The 21,766-nt window shown below is 44.5% G+C and overlaps 1 long non-coding RNA gene across 2 annotated transcripts in view; it reads left to right on the top strand.

Annotated features, from left to right (window-relative positions):
- Nucleotides 1–7,176, top strand: part of LOC113618898 (uncharacterized) — a 54,949-nt gene extending 47,773 nt beyond the window's left edge. For both annotated transcript variants that reach the window (XR_003432182.1, XR_003432183.1), the window contains one exon: nucleotides 6,876–7,176. This is a non-coding gene — a long non-coding RNA (uncharacterized LOC113618898). The remainder of the gene's footprint in view (nucleotides 1–6,875) is intronic.
- The last annotated feature ends 14,590 nt before the right edge of the window (nucleotides 7,177–21,766 follow it).

The following is a 21,766-nucleotide window of genomic DNA, read 5'->3' as shown; positions in this document are numbered from 1 at the left end:
CCTTGACCTTGGAGGCCATGTGTTTCAAATGCCGTGTCCTCATTGTGGCCAGGGTGAGAAATGAAGACGTGTTGTGTTCAGGTTCATTTGTTTCGGGCTTTATCTGGGATTGCAGCCAGTACTGCTTACTCAAGCACATGCACTTCCCTAAAATTGCATGTTGACACAGGCATAGCAAACTTTTACTGAAATTTTGAGGGTATGGGGGCTGCTTTTAACTCAGTGTAGCACATGCAAGTGCATATGCATACATACTCACCCCAACTTAAAATTAAACGTTAAATATCCCTATTAAGTCCATTGGTCTTTCTTGTACCATGAACTTCTTACTGGCCAGTCTTCCGTATGAAGACATGATCTATCCCCATATTCTCCATTCGTTTCTTTTTTACATCTCTTTTTTCTTATTTCCTCCATTTTAGAGGATAGCCTCCAACCCAGCCACCCTCTCTTTATATCTTTAAGCCAAGCAATTCACTCCCCCCCACCCTGAGTGCTAGCCTTCCATAACCAGAATGGTTTGTCAGAATTTTCACTAAATAAAAGACGGCTCTCTCTCTCAGGTACCCCATAGCTGATGTGTTTGTAGAGATGGGATGGGAGTGGGGATCAGAGGGGAGAACACAGGAAGGGGGTTTGACAAATGTCCCTTGTGAAGGGGACAAAATAAACATGTTAAGCTTGAGAGTAATCTGGACAATTTTCTGCTCTCCCAAATATCTACCTCACAGTCTCTAACTCGGTGCTTTGTTCTTTCGGACTCTGAAAGTTTTTTGGTCTTCAATAATTCTCTATTAAAATGCAAATACCTACTGGGAGTTGTTAAGCCTTATCAGTTAATAGTTGACTGTTGCATGAGCATAGGATCCTGCTTTAATGGGGCCAGGATGGCAGAGGGATGGGGTGATATTGTGGAAGGACAAATAGATATAGGAAGAAGGGGAGAGAATATTTATTGAAGGGGTCATTTTGGGGTCTTTCTTATATTTTGACCAGAATGAACTCAGCTCACCATTTTCCATAGCCTTTTCCTTTGCCTTCTCAAGAGGAGACATTTTTAAATGGTTGGTTTATTTCCCCTTGACCTGAGACTAAGTTGAATTAAGGAGGGATGCTGGAGCTTCTTTCCTTTGTCATGCCTAAATTAGAAAGAGTAAAAGTAATCCAAGGAAATAGCTACAACAGAAGCCCCCTCCAGTTTAAATTTAGCTCTGTTTAATGGCATCAGTCCCGTGGCAAACATGTGGCTTTGGTGGCTCAGTGGGTGGCAGCAAAGCCTGGATATGGCCTGGATGATGGTGTGCTTCTTCCGTGGTAGGAGGTAAGCCAAATTCCTACCAGCGCCCATCAGGAAGGACCAAAAGAGAGTGCAGGTGCACACTGCCAATCATCCCAACTCCCAGGAAACCACAGAAAGCTCACAACCTCCAGAAGAAATGAAGGTATTGTCAGCTGAGTCCCAGCAGCCTTCCAGCTAGAGCACCTTCTGCATCACCTGTGCGCTCTCTACCTACTGTGCATGTCTTCTCTCCCCTGCTGGACCGTGAGTGTCTTCAGCAGGAGCCAAGCCTGCTTCATCTTCAAGTGCAAGGCCAAAATGCTTTCAGAATAAATGCATTCATAAAGAATAAGCAACAATGCGGGATCATTCCAAAGCAGAATGTGGAAATAAATGAAATCTTTGCCACCCTCCCATCCCTTTCCCCCAGGATTCAGTTTTCCCTTTCAGTGTTAATATTAAAATATATAACAACCAGGATGGCACCAGCATCAACCAATCAGAAGAGAAGCAAGCTTGCTCAGAAGCTGAGTCCTGGGCCACATGCTGTGTGGGATTAACCCTTTAGTTCCTGGAGCATCAAGTTTGGGAAAGGTTTGCCCAGTTGGCTCAGGAGAGCATCAATTTACCCACCAATGTGGAAACATTCCAATAGTTTAACAACCTTATGGCTATCCTGATGTGTCCTGCCTGAGTACCAGCCCCTGCCCCTTTCTAGGTACTCTGCTCCCAGCTGCAAACCTGGGGTGAAGCTGGGCCTATGAAAGCTCTACCTTGCACTGGCCTGTGCACTTTGGTTGGGGGGAGCTGTCAGGAGGCTCAGTCCTAGAGCAGGGGTTGGGGTCGTTCTGAAGAGGCCCAGGGCCTGGTGGTTCAAAAGGCAATGTCTGTGTAGCTCTGAGCTGGCAGGACAGGGCACATCTTTTCCTCAGACCCAGCAGGCATATGGTCACTGGCTTTGGTGCCAAATTCCCTGCGGCTTATAACAGCTCCAGAGAAAGGCTTGCTATGACACTAAGACATCAGCTTTCTATTCTATTTTTTGCCTTGCATATTCCCACTATTGAAGAAAAAAAAAAACAAAACTTCCCTTCCCCCACAGCCCTCATCCCCCTAAAAAAATTATCTTTAGGCAAACCCAGTTCTGCTGCTCGCTGCTGAAAGAAAGGAAAAGAAACTGTTTTAGTTTCTTTTGATGCATATTAGATCCAGCTTAGGGTTCACTTTTACTACCTCTGTCCTCATTCATGCATCAAAGCTCTCAGTCTAGGACAGGGTTAGGGGAACCCTGACTCTTGGGGTCTTTGAATGTAATCGTGAACCTGGTGTGGGGGGAGACAGGAGGAAGAGAGCAAGGAAGTGAGCTATTTTCAGTTTGTCAAAAATCCAAATGGAAATTATAGATGAACACAGCACCCTTGTGTGCAACTAGAGAAATTCAACTTGAGCCAGCTTAGGGGGAAAAAAAGTGGAATTAATTAGCTCATGAAATCAATCCACAGGAAGAACTGGGGTGTGCTGAGCCTCAGGGACCACTGGGACCAGTGCCTTAAATGTCACCAAGACATTCTCAAATTTTCCTAGCTCTCACCTGTGCTCTTCTCTGAATACGGGCTTCATTCTCTAGATCGGTTTGACCAATGGTGAAGAGTGACTTTACCCTCCAGGGGACATTTGGCAATATCTGGGGGGAGATGCTACTGGCATCTAGTGGGTAGAGGCCAAGATGCTGCTATACATTCTACAATGCACAGAATAGCCCCCCTAAAACCAAGGATTATCTGACTCAAACTGTCAATAGTTGTTGGGAAACCCTGGTCTAAGACCAGCTTCTTCCGTATGGTTGGAAACTGGCTTCTCCCACACCTACATCCAACAGCTTTGATAGCCCAAGGGGGACTGAGACTTGTCCCTTCTGATCCAAATGTCAACAATCCCAGGAAAGCTCCCTGATTGGCCCAGCTTGGCCAGGAGGCTCACCCTAGACTAGTCAGTAGTTCCAGAGAGGTGGGATTTTTAAAAGACCAGAGAAGCCCTTTCTAGAACTTCATGGTTGAAGTTGGGAAGGAGCTTTCTCAGAAGTAAGAAAGTAAAGGGCAGGGGAAACATGACAATAAAGTTACAAATGCTACAGTTGAGTAAGTTCAGTTTATTTGGGAGGCAACATCTTTTAAAACTAGGGATATGGGGGAGCCAGTAAAGAGAAGTGAGCTTTGGTGGAGTAAAGGTTGGGAACCATATTAATACCAAACCCTCCACTAAAATACTGCACAGGCCAGTGTCCTCCGATCCAGACCCTTTTTTTCCCATTCCTCCCTTGAAGACAATTCCTGGGGGACCCGTTCGCTCAGAATCTATGCGTGGTAAGTGGCTATTCAGATAACCTAATTATCACTAATGTTTAGCTAGCTAATGAGTTATTCTCTCCAGATGACATAATGCCTAACCCCATTACAATGTGCATATCCTTTAAAAGGTCCTTAAAGGAGGAAATAATGGTAGAAATTTCAGGCAAATAGGAGCTTGGTGGGAAGGTATTTTTGTTTTGGTGTCCTATAGATTCAGGAGATAGCAGGTTACACTATAATTGAATAAGACATGTTCAAGGTCAACATATTCTGAAGTATGCTCTATGGAACACTGAGTCCCTAGGATGGTAGAAGGTATTATTGAAAATAAAGATTTCATAATCAAGTCAGTTGGGAAATGCTGGTTTAGATGACATTTAGTGGGTTTCTTTACTATAGGACTCAGAGCTTTTAATAGTATGGGTGTTGTGATTCTCAAGAAGAAACTATATAGTATGCAGACTTCCCAAAATTTTGAGGTCAAGGAACCCCCTTTGTTGAGACATATTTTACATAGGGTGACCAGTCATATTTTACACCTGCTGTCCTTGCATAATTGCTAAAGGCATCTACTTTAATTCCCCAAAGTGTACCAGTTTGGAGAGTAAATTATATGGTCACCCTATTCTAACAGAAACACACTTTGGAAAATGCTTTTCTATTGTCATCTTTATTTTGAGAGAGCAACATTTTATACCACCTTTGATCAGCCTTAGGAATTCTTCTCGCTGGAATATTTATCACTGCTTGGGCATCAAACTTAGAGTGAATTCTTAGTTCTCTCTAGATGAACACAGCATGAGAATTATCTGGAACAACGGTTTCCCATTGTCCCCCAGAGCACAATTTAGAGCACTAAATTGACCCCTCCAATCAATGTTAATATTAGAATCCCAGAATCAAAGCATAGACTTTTAAAATTAGACAGACCCTAAGGTCATTGCATTATTTTTATTTATTTATTTATTTATGGCTGCATTGGGTCTTCGAGTGGGCTTTTCTCTAGTTGTGGTGAGGGGGGGCTACTCTTCGCTGCGGTGAGCAGGCTTCTCATTGCAGTGGCTTCTCTTGTTGCGGAGTGTGGGCTCTAGGCATTTGGGCTTCAGTAGTTGTGGCTCGCGGGCTTTAGAGTGCAGGCTTAGTAGTTGTGGCGCACAGGCTTAGTTGCTCCGCAGCATGTGGGATTTTTGCGGACCAGGGCTTGAACCCATGTCTCCTGCATTGGCAGGTGGATTCTTAACCACTGTGCCACCAGGGAAGCCCAGGTCATTGCATTATTAAGGAATTGTTTGTAAGAGACAGAAACTCAAATTGAACAACCAAAAAAGGGAAGGAAGGAAGGAAGGAAGGAAGGAAGGAAGAGAGGAAGGAAGGAAGGAAGAAATTTAGGGAATAAAACTCTAGAAGCAGAGGACAAAATTCAGGAACTAGAACACCCTTGAGTCCCTTGAGGGCTGGACCCAGTTTCTTGCTGTTTCAGGATTCCATCTCCAATCACGGTTTGTCTCTGCCTTAGCGTCAATCTGTCCCACCTCAGACCATGTTGCCTCTATAGATGCTGGTGATTACAGAAGACAAATTTATGACCTGCAAGTATTCACATAATAAACATCAGACAAAACAAAGACAATCATTTAAAAATTAGAACCATGAGCAAAAACATTAAGCAATGTAGAGTGGTTTCAAAGGAGGACAGGACAAAGGGGTTTTGTTTTAAGGTCAAAGTGTAGGACAAAAACCAATTCCTGTAAATAATGACCCTTGGAAGTCCCTTAAATCACCTATAAAGTACAGTGTATATGGTTTTACATCCTCAACTCTTGATATGTACAAATGACAGAGGCATGCAGTAATGTGAAGAAAATAAGGAATAATGTACAGAAAAATAATGAGTACATGTGTAAAACATAAACTTCCAGACTTTTTACTTTCTTGAAGAGAGCTGAGAAATGGAAGAGTAAAGAAGAAAATAAAGGAAAACTACAGATGGTTTCTTCAATTGAGCACCAGATCAAGTACTCAGTTTAGAATTAAGGGGTATTTTGTACCAAAAAAAAACGTGTCTTTAAATACTAGATGATATTTAGGGCAGAGACCATGAAACACTTACAGGGAGAAGAGCTGCATTAAGTTTTCAGTCTCATGCTCACACTGAGCTTGGTTCCCTGATGGGAGGTGGGGAAGAATCATCTGCCCTATTTTGACTCTGTTTACTTTTCCTTTTGGTTTTCTTCCTCTCCTTCCCCTTCCCTTTAGCCCTCCCTCTCTCCCTCCCACCTCTCCCCTTTCCCTTAAGCCAGTGTGGTAGGCAATGTAATATAGTAGTAAAAAACACGGGATATGGTTGCATCAACTTAAATCCCACCACTCTCACTGTGGACCGTGGAAAAGTTACTTAGTCTTTCTATACGTCATGTATAAAATGGGGGCAATGATAGAACATGCCTCCGTGTTCTGTGATGATTCAACAAGATAATTCATGCAAAGCACTTAGAACAGTGAAGATACTTATCACCACTATTACAGCTATTACTACTGCGACTACTATTAGCACTGTATGATAAAGCCAAGAGGGTCTCAGTTCTCTAGGGACCTTTATTTATTTCCACTTTGTTCATTTCCTCCCAATCCCCAGTGTTTGTTTTGTTTGTTTGTTTTTCTTTTAAACCCATCTTTGACTGGTTTGTGCCTTATGGAGAGAAAGCCTCTTTTGATTCTTTCTTCAGGAGTTACACTCCATTCCTCATTCATTCATTCAACATATGTTTATTAAGTGCCTTGTATGTCCCAGGCATAATTCCAGGTGCTGGAGATATAGCAGAAAACAAATCAACACGAATCCCTGCCCTTGGGAGCTACTATGCCAGTAGGAGAAAGAAGCTGTGAAGGGGAAATTTTCAAGCTCCCTAGTTTATCATTCAAATTGTGTTGTCTTTCTCCCCTCTCCTGCTCCAGCTTGCTTGTCTCTAATTTCCTGATGCCACGTCTTTGGTTTATGTGTGAATACCCTAGGTTGTCCCAGAAAAGATTTCAGGCAGCTTCTTTGGCTTTTAACCTCATTGCTTCCAAATGACTTGTTCCGTCCCCTGCCACGTGCAGTGATGTTTTCCTAGATGCTGTTCACCTTTTCCAAGCTGGATCCATCTCCTGCCTGGTCTTTCAGAGTCCCTTCCTTTGGTGGAGGCAACAAATCCCAATTTAGCATCACTTGTGATTATAATTAATGTGCTGTTTACTCCCTCTTCCAGATCATTAATGAAGACGTTAAGTGAGACCAGAATGAAACCGTTTTTCCGTGGCATCCTGCTAGACACCTTCCAACAACTTGACACCCTGCCATTTGCTGTTTCATTACCCTTTGTTTACCTTGCGAGCCCAGGCCCTTGCTTCTCAAAGAGGCAGGAAGCTTGATATTTCTACTGCTGCAGAGATGCCACTTAAAGGTGGAGCTATTAAAACCTGGCAGATTGTCAATACATCCTTTTGAATGTGAATTAAATGTGGATTATGAATAGAGCATTGTCAGTAAATACTTGGTTGCTCTCCCTCCTCTCAGATGCCTTTGTTTTCCCTGGACTTTCTGCAGCTGTTCTGTCTTTCCTAGAGCAGAGAAGAGTAGATGGTTGGATCAGTGTAACTATGAATTGGAAAGTTACTGTTACATGTGAAGACTGTGCTAGATGGATTGCATTCATAGCCCCTGTTTTTCTCCCTTCCCTGTAACCATGCCCTCCCCATGTAACCCTGCAGAGCCCCCTTCCACTCTGATTCTGGCCCAGCCGTGTGACTTCCTTTGACAGAGGGATTTTAGCAGACATAATGCAGACATTGGCTTGAAAAAAGTCACTGTATCTCTCTGCTTGCATTCTTGCACCTTCCACCACTGTGGTGAAAACAGGCCTGGGAGAGCCTGTTGGGAGATAGGACACACAGAGCAGAGCCCAGTCACCCCAGTTGCCCAGTCAGGACAACTAGCTGACCTCCAGATGCATGAACAATAAGTATATTGCGTATGAGGGCTTGTGGTTTTTTGTTACACAGCAGTAGCCATGGGCTGATACAGTAGCACACATCTGGAGTCTCATGGCCTGGAAATGCACTGATTTCTTTTTTCTTTTTTTTTTAAATGAGGGGCAGATACTATTATTATTATTATTATTATTATTTTTCGTTACACGGGCCTCTCACTGCTGTGGCCTCTTCCGTTGCGGAGCGCAGGCTCCGGACGCGCAGGCTCAGCAGCCATGGCTCACAGGCCCAGCCACTCCGCAGCATGTGGGATCTTCCCAGACTGGGGCACGAACCCGTGTCCCCTGCATTGGCAGGCAGACTCTCAACCACTGTGCCACCAGGGAAGCCCTATTATTATTTTTTAATAGATCTTTATTGGAGTATAATTGCTTCACAGTACTGTGTTAGTTTCTGTTGTACAACAAAGTGAATCAGCCATATACATACATATATCCCCATATTCCCTCCCTCCCACCCTCCCTATCCCACCCCTCTAGATGGTCACAAATCACGGAGCTGATCTCCCTGTGCTATGCTGCTGCTTCCCACTAGCTATCTATTTTACATATGGTAGTATATATATGTCCATGCCACTCTCTCACTTCGCCCCAGCTTCCCCCTCCTGCTCCCCATGTCCTCAAGTCCATTCTCTATGTCTGCGTATTTATTCTTGCCCTGCCACTAGGTTCATCAGTACTATTTTTTTTTAGATCCCATATATATGTGTTAGCATACGGTATTTGTTTTTCTCTTTCTGACTTACTTCACTCTGTATGACAGACTCTAGGTCCATCCACCTCACTACAAATAACTCAATTTCGTCTCCTTTTATGGCTGAGTAATATTCCATTGTATATATGTGCCACATCTTCTTTATCCATTCATCTGTCGATGCTTCTATGGTCCTGGCTATTGTAAATAGTGCTTGTTTTCCACATAGTGTATTCTTGACGCAATCCTTTGTAAGAAAGGAGAAGGAAAAGTTTTCTAAGTCGAGATTCGGAAGTACAGAATAGATCCTAGCATCTGGCTTCAGGCTTTAAAAAGCAAAACCAGAATACAACTTCCATTGTTTTCAGCTCAAGATTGTTAAAGCGGGTACGGAGCACAGGTACTGTGTGTGGCGTGTCATAGGAATTCTGACAAGTACAGTCACCTTTATGTGGGGAGGGGCTATGGGAGCTGCAGCATTTGCAGTGCATTGAGAAAATCCTTTTCCCAGTGAAGACAGAAAAGAGAAATGAAGGCTGTCGCAAGAAGAACATGAGTGGGCTTCCCTGGTGGCGCAGTGGTTGAGAGTCCGCCTGCCGAGGCAGGGGACGTGGGTTCGTGCCCCGGTCCGGCAGGATCCCACAGGCGTGAGCCATGGCCGCTGAGTCTGCGCGTCCGGAGCCTGTGCTCCTCAGCGGGAGAGGCCGCGGCAGTGAGAGGCCCGCGTACTGCAAAAAAAAAAAAAAAAAGAACACGAGTGCTAAACAATTGTTTGCTGCTTCCCTTTCAAATATTTACCTCCTGAAACTACCCCATCACTCAGCCCGTGGTCGAAAAATGTCCCGTTGGTTTGTGGCAACCTAGTGATACATGGCCTTAGTTGGATGGGCTAAGCCTGGAAAAGCTCTGTTTAGGCTGCTGTTCATACTTCCAGAGCGGAAGCCACACGCTCCTGAAGTGTGGAAGAAGCAGCCTCTGGTTGCTGCCTGGGGCCTTTCGCAGCCAGGGCCCCTCTAGGCTTCCTCTTCACGGCTAACACCCAGCCCTAGGACCTTGCTAGCAACAACAGGGTGGGCCTCAGCCTGTTGGACTGGCAGAATCCCAGGTCCCTCCCAGGTCCACTGAATCCACATCGACATTTTCACAAGAACCACAGGGGATCCGCGTGCATGTTAAAGTGTGAAAAGCAATGCACTAGGGGAATTCAGAGCTTTTCTAGTGTAGTAAGTTATTTCTCTTGGGGTCAGCTACCTCCTCTAGACGGTGGGCTTCTTGAGGGCAGGATCACGTCTTTTGGATTTTTGCATCCCCAGCATTTCGCGCTGTGTTTGAATATGGTAGGAGCTGAAAACAAACCTGTTGAACTGTAGTGAGTGGATGTTACTGGGCAGCCAGACGCCTCAGGCTACTCCACTACCTACAGACACACCTTTTCTCTCCACGATTCCTGAGCCTTCTGGAGTGGACGCCACCTTGAGTGTGCAGATTTGCCCAAACGAAGCAAACTCTGCACGGGCTCTGGGCAGCTCTGCACACTCCAGAGATTTAGGTTGGAACATTGTGATGTAAAGCACGGCATCAAGTGCCTCGGAATAAGCGAGGTTGGGACCAGAGTCCTGCATATATTGGAATGTCAACACTGGACCTAGATTAGGGCCCTAGTGAAAAACTCGCTAGACATTTAACAGAGGACATAGAAATAGACCAGCGGGCAGGAAGGGAGAGAGAGTGAGGAGGAGGATGGTAAGAAACCAGGGCGGGGCTTCCCTGGTGGCCCAGTGGTTGAGAGTCTGCCTGCCGATGCAGGGGACACGGGTTCGTTCCCCGGTCCGGGAAGATCCCACATGCCGCGGAGCGGCTGGTCCCGAGAGCCATGGCCGCGGAGCCTGTGCTCCGCAACGGGAGAGGCCACAGCAGTGAGAGGCCCGCGTACCGCAAAAAAAAAAAAAAAAGATAAACCAGGGGGAATGACAGCAGGGGAGGGGAAGGAAAGAAAAAATAGGCCAGAGCTTATGGGACCTAAATTTTACCTTCTTATTTTCTAGTGGAACTTCGAATTTTTTCACCCCCCCCCCATGGTATCATTGACATTAAATATCCAATCTCCTCAGGCCCACATCAACTTGAGTAATATACTACAGCCAAGGTTGGCTGCATCTGCTCTGTTCCCCCTTACTCAATTCAAGTTAAGAATGCTCCCACCATACATTACTATTGGGATTTAAAAAATGATTTATTTTGCTACACAATTCAGACCTTTGAACCATGCTGGATGCTGGGTGGTTTGTTGACATAGTAGTTAGGGATAAAAGGAGAGTTTGGGGGATTGTGGAATTTTGACTTTCTATAAATCATTAATTTTATTGTAGTAAATAGAGGTCACCTCCTGGAACTTCAATAGCCTGCCTTGAAAAATGGTATGAAACTATCAAAGTCCATCAAAAGGAAAAATAGGACAAACGGAGTAGAGGGGAAATAATATTTTCTCAGTTTCAGCCAAGGCCACAGCAAGAATATGGTCAGTACGGTCAGAGCTACTTTGAAGAGGTCAGCCAAAAACTTTCCCTTGCTTCTTTGAGCATATTGTATATCACCCTGCCCCAGAGGAGAAACTAAAGATGAAGCATGGGGCAAAGTAGCTGAGGAGGGTGGGGCCTTGGATGTTCAGTTCTGCCGTGAGCCTAGAAAGGCTAAGGCCAGAACATACTCCAAAACCTATGCCCTGACTCGGCTGAGAATAACATATATGGCAGGCATTGCAGACACAAATACAGATACGGGGGACATGGAGGGCGGGTAAATGATAAACCAGACTGGGAAGGGTGTATTCTGAACTGAGATACTCTAGCTTGAGTTCTACAACACATTTTCAACTGCCTTCCTTCTTGATAGTAGAGGCAGTAATGCATGTTCCATTTCCCAGCCACACTTGCAGCAAGGTGTGGCTGATACAACTCACTTCCAACCTTTAAGATGTTAGTGGAAGTCCCTGGAGAGTCTTCCTTTCTCATATGCAAGGACAGCTTTGCCTGAAGAGATTTTGTCCTTTGCCCCTCTCCGTCCTCCACCCTCTTTTCTTGTCTGAAACACATATGCTCTAGCTGGATGTGCAGCAGCCATCTTGAGATCATGAGGACAAAACACCACATGCTAAAGATGGCAGAGCAGCCAGCCAGAGGAGCCTAGGTTCCTGATGGCATTGCTCAGCCTCAGGGCCAGCCTCAGACTTCTGAATCCTGGACATCTCATCTTGCTGCATGAGAAAAACGAATCCCTTGTTTAAACCCTGGTGGTCAGATTTTCTATTATTTACACAGTGATATACTGCCCCCTAGCTCTATCCATTGTTGCCATGTAGAAATGATGGCCCAGTGTTGCCAGATCTGATTTTTCAAGAGAAGATGTAAGTCTAGATTACTTTTTTTTTTTTTTTTTTTTTTTTGCGGTATGCGGGCCTCTCACTGTTGTGGCCTCTCCCGCCGCGGAGCACAGGCTCCGGACGCGCAGGCTCAGCGGCCATGGCTCACGGGCCCAGCCGCTCCGCGGCATGTGGGATCTTCCCAAACTGGGGCACGAACCCGCATCCCCTGCCTTGGCAGGCGGACTCTCAACCACTGCGCCACCAGGGAAGCCCTAGATTACTTTTTTACATGTAATTTCCCAGTTGGCAGTTGGGAATTGAGCCCAATAGAGATAATTAATTGAATTATTTGAAAACACACTTCCAATTTTTGTGACCTCTGATTTATAGAATGTTTACTCTGGGCCAGGTATGATGCCAAATACTCTATGTATCAATAGATTATTTCATTTAATCCTTACAACAATGTTGAAAGTAATGCTATTATTTCTTCTGTTTTATAAGTGAGGAAACTGAGGCTCAGAGGTTAACTTGCCCAAGGCCATAGGGCTAGTAGGGAAAGTGCCTGTCTTTGGAGCAGGCATGGCTAATTATTATGGAATCAATCATCTCTTACCACAGTAACGCTGCTTAACAAACAGCCCCACACTTGATGGCTTACAATCAGCATTTATTCTCATGCTTCCAGGTCTGTGGGTTGACTGTGGTTTGGGTCTTGGTGACTAACTCTGCTTCAGGCTGTGGGTTCTGTGGGACTGGCTCCAGGCTGGGACTCAGGTTCGGGTTGACTCTATGTATATTCATCCCGGGGGCCAGGTTAAGGGCAATGGCCACACAGCGGGGACACCAGAGTTAAGAACTAAGCCAAATGGGCTGGCGCATGTAAAGCCTCTAGCCTTGTTGTGGCTAGCATTCCATTGGCCAAAAACAGTTTTGAAGCCAAGCATAACATTGACAGAGCAGGGACACAGACTGGGCCCACGGTGGGAGGGGGAGTAAGTATTGCTCAGCGACAATTCAAACAATGGCAATTATACTACACAGCCTCAGGAGAAGCTGCCTTCATTGTCATGAAACAAGGACTCCTTTTGTTCCCGTTGCCTGTTTGCAACGCTGGCACATGGTACACAGACCTGGAAAATGGGGCATGAAGCCATCCGAACTCATCTAAAATCATTTCGTTTTAGAGCTGTCATCACCCTCTGATGATGTTACACCCTGCAAATTGTGATCCAGCTCTAGCTTCCAGGAGGCAACTGGCAGAAGTTGGGGAGGAGTCGGTGGGAAGATATCCCAGCTCCTTTCTGAGGGAAGAGCTTTTATCCCGTTCCAGTTTTGACGTCCCTCCCCAAACACGGGCTTCATGCAGAGAGATGGATGTGCTACCTGAGAGAATCCAACTTTGCCAGTTCTTTAAAGCAGAGGTTCTCAAAGGGGACAGGGGTGATTGTGCCTCCAGGGGGCACTTGGCAACGTCTGGAGGCATTTTTGATGGTCACAGCTTGGGGAGGGGGTGCTACTGGCTTCTAACTTGTACAGGCCAGGGATGCAGCGAAACACCCTGCAATGCATAGGACAGAATTATCCAGCCTGGAATGTCACTAGTGCCAGGTACTCTAGAGATGTGCTTGTTGGCCTCCCAGTCATCTCTGCAAAGGCTTGATTTAATTTCTAGGTATCATTTTGTTTACCTTGAGAAGGGGTAATGTATGCACATCACAAAATTCAGAAAGTGCAGTAGGGTCCATAGGGAAAGTGCGTGCCTCTCCAGCCTCCCGGTGCCCCTCTCCTCCCCACCACTAACCCTGGTTCCTTATGCTGTTCCCTCCAGACAGCCTCTGGGCAGGTTTGAACAGACCCTGTCAGTGCTCCACTAATGTCCTCCCTCCCCTCCCTTCAACACCCCAAAGGCTGCTCTCTGTGAACCCTGAGATTTCCCTCCTGGGGCTATTTGCTCTGGTCCTGGGAGCAGCTTTGGCAAGCAGGAATGACTCGAGAGGGTGAATGTCTTGGAAGTAGCTCACAACCAAAGACAGATGGAAAGATGACGGATAAACAGCACAGTCCCCTGACCCTGCAGGTGAGGTAGTAGTGAGGTGAAGTTCACGACCTTTTCCAGACTCCCCCAGCAGATTTGCACTCCTGCCTTCAGTGGTAACTCTTGATAATGCCCTTAACTGACTCTCTTTCCTTCCCTGCCTACCTAGACATCCCTTGCCTTACTTCTCCACTTCCTATTGGAGTTTCCTTTGGTCATAAAAAATGACATACACTTATATTCTTCTCTTAAAGTTTGATTCTGGAGGAATACAAATTCAGACAGCTATAAATATATAAACATATATGTAATATACACATGTAATGTAATATGTATGTGTGCAATGTAATATATACATATATGTAATACATGTATGATTTATTACCTTTGGCGTGCATTACATATATGTATATAATATACCACACATGTGTATTACATTACATATTGTTTACACATATATTATATATTACGTTTATTACATACATGTGCTATATGTGTATATAGACATATATATGACATGTATATATTACATTATACATACTGAATGTTTGTGTCCCCCTAAAACTCATATGTTGAAACCCAGTCCCCAATGTGATAGTATTAGGAGGTGTGGTCTTTGGGAGGTGATTAGGTCATGAGGGTGGAGCCCACATGAATGGTATTAGTGCCCTTATAAAAGAGACCCTAGAGAGTTCTCTCAGCCTCTTTCTACCACAGGAGGATACAAGAAGTCAGTAATCGAGAAGAAGGCCCTCACCAGAACCTGATCCTGCTGGCACCCTGATCTCGGACCTCCAGCCTCTCGAGCTGTGAGAAATAAATTTCTGTTGTTTATAAGCCACACAGTCTACAGTAATGTTTATTATAGCAGTCTGAATAGACCAAGACTGTATGTATGTATGTACATATGTATACATACACGTATACATATATATACACACATATGAATATGTGTATATATCTATTTTTTACATGGATGATAATATTCTTCATCTTGCTTTTTCACTTAATTATACATCTTGTTAATTGTTCCTTATCAGCATAGAGAGTTATCTTATCCTTTTATTGGCAGCATTTGTATTTCATTGTACAGATATTCCATAATGTATGGACATCTGGATAGTTTTCAATCTTCTGTGTTTATAAATGTTACTGAAGTGACTATCATATATTTGATATAATTTCTTCCAGTGGAACTGGTGGGCCATGTGGCATGTGCATTTAAAAATTTTGATAGACATTGGCAAATTTTTTCCCATAAAACCTATACCAATATATATCTTCTCATCAGCAAAGTGTAAGAGTAGGAACTCAGTGCTGAAAAGATGGAACCAAATATTTCTGCTCGCCTTGTCCATGCTTTGGTCACTGCTCAAAGCATTTTTCTCTCTTCTGTATGTTGGAGGTGGACATGACCATGGAACCCCCAGGCTGTGGAATTACAGATGAATGAATGCAGCCCGGAGGCACACAGACAGTGCACTTGAAGCTGTGCGTGCACGTGCACACACACACACACACACACACACACACACACACACACACACACACACAGCATAACTCCCATGCCCATCCAGTTAGTTAGAATCCTTGTTGGTTAAGTGTCGTTGAGGAAGAAAGTTCTGAACTCCACAAAAGTGAGGTTTCCAAGACAGATTCAATAATGAGATACTGAGAGGATATATGCATTTCATGTGACAGCACCCCCTTGAAATGTAATGAAGACAAATGCGTTTGGAGCACTTACTATGTGCCTGGCAGAGAGCCAAATGTCTTCCTGTGTCCTCTTACCACTTCACAACCTGTGTTGATGATGATGTTCTTATCCTTGTTTTTTTTTTTTTAATGGGGAGACTGAGTCACAGAGATACTGATTGACCACATATCAGTGGAGGGAAGCAGTTCAAAGCATGGTCTCTGTAATCCAGACTGCCCGGATTAAAATCCTGACTCTCCCTCTTTTTAGCCGGGTAACCGTAGGCAAGTTGCCCTTCCTCTCTGTGTCTCAGTTTCTTCCTCTGTGAAATGGAGACATTGTTGTGAGGAGTAGATCAGTTAACAGATAGAAAATGCTCAATAAAGTTTGGATATCACCTTTGTCAATCTGACTCTTCAAGATGGAATTTTCATCACTGCATTTGACTGTATCCTAGTAGTCCAGTTCATTTTCTTTTAAATAAAAATAAAATGTATATGTCTAAGATTTTAAGAAAATAAGTGAAAGAGATAAAGCAAAAGTTTTATTCCAGAAATTCTCAAACTGCTCTTAAAAGTGTGGCTGGAACCACCCTCATACCTGAGCAGCCTGGATGACTAGGAACAGATCACACCACAGTGAGTGGCCGTGATGGAGGCAAAAGTCAGCACTGACTGCTATGCTTATCTGCAGAAATCCAGGCTCTCTGCCTTCTAGAATAATTTGATCCACACCATCTGGCAGCTTGAAAGAAGAAGAAAGAGCAGAAGAGAAAGAAGAAACAGCAGCCATGGAGCATGAATGTAATTCCCAATCTGAGTTACGCACTCTCATGTAATATGAGCCAAATTTAAATATGTCAACATCTCAACAATTGCTGATTTTTCAAGTGCTATACGATGCATCTGGCAGGCGCTCGTTGAATGCTCTTCAACGATGGTGACGCAAATGTATTTACTAAAATATAGTGTATTGAAAAAATAAATAGTATATTGTGATGTCCTTTAGTTTGCGTTTGCATAAATTGGCACTCTCTGAAATAAGTGGTTGAGATTTAAAAGAACATGATATATCTTTAAATGTTCAAAGAATCATAATTATAGAGCTTACAAATCCTTTCGTTCATTTCCCTCATTTTAAGTGTAAGAAAACTTAGCCCAAGATTAGTTTTTTTTGTTTTGTTTTGTTTTGTTTTTATATTTTGTCTTTATTTCTCTGTGCCAGACACTGTTAAGCCAACTCTTAATATAAAAACTTTTTGGTTGCCAAGATTAGGTTTTGATAATGAGAGAGAGAGAATAGGGTGTGAGCCAAGCACCCTGGGATCCCAGCAGGGAGGAAAATGGGGGAGAAAGGTGAAGGTGAGTGGAAGCTGGACCACCCTGGCTCCTGGAGCATCCTTCCTTCCTCCTCTCCTCTGTGGTGACTTCCTGGAGAGGAAGCAGCAGTGTAACTGCTAACCAGGTGTAGCTCCTCTGCTTCCTGAGATGGAAGCTCCTCTGAGATGGAGATAGTGTACCTGTGGTTTATTAAGAAGGATTCTTGGGATTGGAACCTGTAAACGGGAAAGGCAGAGGGGGAAGTTGAGCTGTGATGCCTCCACAGAGCCCCCAGACAACTCTATGGGACATTCTGAAGCCAGGGTGTGCCTTCAGATTGTCCCAAACTGAGATAAGGGGACCAGGCCTTTATATCCCCACATTGGCCAGTCATTAGATGTGGGTCACTGCAGGTGAGGGGGCTCCCTTCTGCTCAGGTGGTTCCTGAAATGAGCTGACAGCTGAGGGCTGGATGCCAATAGCACTCTCAGAACCGAAGGAGAGCCCTTCATGCCTAAAGGAGTCGTGGGCATCACATCACAGTCCCCATCACACCAGGACAGTGCCTGGCACAGGCTGAGCCATCAGGAAATGTCTGTTGAATGGATGAACCCACCTAGAGCCTCAGGACAGACCTACAAGGGACAGAATGGGCTGTCACCTTTACAGTGTGATGTAGAGGTACAAGAAGAGATCAGTTCACCTAAGGTAAAATAAAACTCCACTCTACCTGTTTCTCTAGTATCTGGAATTTCTCTAGATTCCTGGGCAATGGAGGCACTCCTGAGCAAGGTCTACCCCTACGACGTGCAGTTGCAAGACAACTCGCAGTACTATGTTGAACGTTGCTCATTAATTTCCTTCTTCATTTTGAGCACTAGAAAACGCAAAGCTAAATTTGCACCTCATCTATAATAATGCATGGAAATTTGGAGCTGCAAAACTATTTTCTTCATCCCCCTACCCCCAAACTTGATATCCCATTCTAACGTATAGTTTCCCTGATTCTTATGTTTTAGCATTTATTTATGTCTTTCTATTTTAATTGATGTATTTCTGATAGCCTCTGTAAGCTCCGTGGAACAGGCCAAATATGAACATATGCATACTGTAAGTTTATTATCTTCTCTCGACAGTTAGTAGTTGGGACCCAGTCTCACTCACATTGACTCACATTCTATGACATCAAGGCTAACGGATGAGATCAGCAGGATTATTCTGGGATCTTTAACGGGATGTCTTCATGTTGAAATGCTCTCTTTTGGCTCAACAAAACGATAGTCATCGTATCTTTAGGCAGTAAGAAGCTTTCCTTATAAACCCTACTTTCGTGAACTTTTATATAATGCAACTTTATTTCCTGGATTTAGTTTATATATTAAATATAGGTTTTAAAAGCACTGTTGTGATCTCTAAGGCATAAATAAATATTTTCAACCATAGCTTAGCGGTCTTGCTTTAAAAATGCCAACATCCAGATCCTTCGGTGTGGGCAACAAATGCTTCTTGTCGCCTCGTCTCTGCAGGGTGGCAGCACTGGTCTCTGTAGGGTTTACAGGTGACCCTGGCCTCTGTCCTTGAGGAGACAGCAGCAGTGATATTGTTAAGGCAAAACTGTCCTTGAAAAGCCTGCTCCCCCATCCAGTGTTAATTCAGGCAGCCAAAAAATTGAGGTCTCTTGTCTATTTAAGTCTGGGAAAAACTTGCTTTCATCATGTTTGGGGTGAGTAATAAAAACAAATCACGAAGTTGTATGACTTTGTTTTGGTGGTACTTTGTTTTTTTAATTAGTTTTTTAAATAGAGGTATAGTTGATTTATAAAGTTGTGTTAGTTTCAGGTGTACAGCAAAGTGATTCAGTTATACATATATATATTTTTCAGATTCTTTTCCTTTATAGGTTCTTACAAAATATTGAGTATATTTCCCTGTACTATACAGCAGGTCCTTGTTGGTTATCTAATTTATATACAGTAGTGTGTTTATGTTAACCCCAAATTCCTAATTTATCCCTTCCTTCCCTTTCGCCTTTGATAACCATAAGTTTGTTTCCTATGTCTGCAGGTCTATTTCTGTTTTGTATATAAGTTCATTTTTATCATTTCTTTTTTTTTATGGAAACATGGAAGCAACCTAAATGTCCATTGACAGATGAATGAATAAGAAGATGTGGTATATTTATATGATAGAATATTACTCAGCCGTAAAAAAGACTGAAATAATTTGCATCCATGTTGCCATTTGCAGCAACATGGATGGACCTAGAGATTGTCATACTCAGTGAAGTAAGGCAGACAGAGAAAGACACATATCATATGACACCGCTTATATGTGGAATCCAAAAAAGAAGTTGGGGGCTTCCTGGTGGCTCAGTGGTTAAGAATCTGCCTGCCAATGCAGGGGACACAGGTCCCAGCCCTGGTCTGGGAAGGTCCCACATGCCGCGGAGTGACTAAGCCTGTGCGCCACAACTACTGAGCCTGTACTCCAGAGCCCGCGAGCCACATCTACTGAGCCCATGTGCCACAACTACTGAAGCCCATGTGCCTGGAGACCGTGCTCTGCAACAAGAGAAGCCATTGCAATGAGAAGCCCCCACTTGCCACAACTAGAGAAAGCCCACGTGCAGCAATGAAGACCAAATGCAGCCAAAAATAAATAAATAAAATAAATAAATTTATTTTTAAAAAATAAAATAAAAAAGAAGTTGTACAGCTTTTTGTTTTGTTTTGTTTTGATTTTTTTGCAGTACGCGGGCCTCTCACCGCTGTGGCCTCTCCCGTTGCGGAGCACAGGCTCCGGACGTGCAGGCTCAGCGGCCATGGCTCAAGGGCCCAGTGGCTCCGCGGCATGTGGGATCTTCCCGGACCGGGGCACAAACCCGTGTCCCCTGCATCGACAGGTGGACTCTCAACCACTGCACCGCCAGGGAAGCCCTGTACGGAGTTTTTGGTGGGACTTAGACCTGCTGCAGTTGAATGGTATTAAAATTGTAGGATGAAGAGTGAATTCTAACTTACACTGCTATAGGCTGGGCTTTTGGGAATCCACCCCTGACATATGGGTGGTGAGGCTTCCATGGGGTTTTGGATCCACACAGATATATACGTGCCATTGGACTCAGACACTGTATATCTTTCTCAGAGCAGAGCTAAAGTTCTCTCAAGTCCATAACTGGCTACATAGTTTAAAGACCTTTCAATCCTCTGGAACATGGATCTTTACTTTCATCTTTTATTTGTTCATTTCATCTGTTCATTCAAACAGTATTTACTGAAACTTTACTATGCCTCAGGCACATAGTGAGATCGGTGAAGAACTAAACAAGAAAATACAATGGAGTGTGAAAAGTATTAGGATGGAGGACATGTGGGGTAATATAGGAGCCCAAAGGAGCAGCAGGGAATATATCAGAGAAGATAATGTCTAAGAGGAATGGAGTTGGGGAGAATGTTCTAGGCAGAGGAACAGTGTGCATGAAAGCCAGGAGAAAGTCTCTCTCGAGAATGAGGTATTTGTGGAGTAAACGAAGTCCAGTTGGCTGGATCCCCAAGTGTGAGAGAAGGGGAGGGATGGAGGCAGGTGAACTGTGGAGTTAGGCAGGTGCAGGGGAGGGATTCTAGGCTTTATTCTGGGGTCCGTGGGGAACCATTTTGAAGGGTCTAAAGCAGTACAATTGGATTTTTTTTAACGGATCAATAACCTGGGCAAGAGATTATTGTCACCTGGACTCACATGGTGACAGCAGCAAAAGAAGTGGATGCACTCCAAAGGTGCTTAGGAAGCAGCATGTCCAGGCTGGGGTGGTCCTCCAGCCAGACCCTAGTACTGGGAAATTGGGAGTGAGGGGCTGAAATGCCTCCGACACAGCCTCCCTGCCCGGGGTCCTGCTGCCACAGGAGTCTCCATGGAGCTCAATCTCCTACTGGATTGTACCCAATGTAAGACCTGTTTCTCAGGAGTGACTTGAAATGAGAATGAGATCTCCAGGGTAGATTCTTGCTCAGGAAAACTGCAAAACAGAACCTCAAATTGCTCTGCATCTGAATCCCTATGCTTTCTCTAAATTGGCCTGAGGTTGCTCCCACCCTGACCTTGGTTTCTGTTGTAAGCTCGCTTCATTCTGAGCAGGGGAGAATCTCCTCCCAAAGCAGGCCGAATCTTCGGTTTCAGAACCTTCATCAGGCGCTTAAAAAACAAGCACCTCAGGATTTCCCTGGTGGTGCAGTGGTTAAGAATCTGCCTGCCAATACAGGTGACACGGGTTCGAGCCCTGGTCCGGGAAGATCCCACACGCCGTGGAGCAACTAAGCCCGCGTGCCACAACTACTGAGTCTGCGCTCTAAAGCCTGCGAGCCACAACTACTGAAGCCCGCGTGCCTAGAGCCCGCACACCATGACAAAGAGTAGCCCCCCGTTTGCCGCAACTAGAGAAAGCCCGTGCACAGTAACGAAGACCCAACGCAGCCAAAAATAAATAAATAAATTTATTTAAAAAAAAAAAAGAAGCACCTCAGCTCTAAGAATGTGTGTGAATGAGCTTTGTAAACAGTAAAGGGCTGGACGTTGTAAGGCTGGAGTCTTCTGCCAAGTAGAGCAGGCCTTCCTCACACTATGTGTGTAAGAAAGTGAACTTCAGTATTTAGACTATTAAAAATATATTACTAGGGTTTCCCTGGTGGTGCAGTGGTTGAGAGTCTGCCTGCCGATGCAGGGGACACCGGTTCGTGCCCCGGTCCGGGAAGATCCCACATGCCGCGGAGCGGCTGGGCCCGTGAGCCATGGCTGCTAAGCCTGCGCGTCCGGAGCCTGTGCTCCGCAATGGGAGAGGCCACAACAGTGAGAGGCCCGCGTACTGCAAAAAAAAAAAATATATATATATATATATATATATATTACTGAGCACGTACTCTATACAGGGCACCATTGGAGGCAGAACCTATATGCTATTTATCTCTTTACGCTTAGTCCCTGGCACAGGCCTCAGAAAGAGAAGGTGGGTA

Source organism: Aethalodelphis obliquidens, unplaced genomic scaffold (genome assembly GCF_003676395.1).
Source record: "Aethalodelphis obliquidens isolate GAN/ISIS:26980383/991018 unplaced genomic scaffold, ASM367639v1 scaffold6, whole genome shotgun sequence".
NCBI classification, from domain to species: Eukaryota; Metazoa; Chordata; class Mammalia; order Artiodactyla; family Delphinidae; genus Aethalodelphis; species Aethalodelphis obliquidens.
This window is presented reverse-complemented; position numbering and strand designations above follow the sequence as displayed.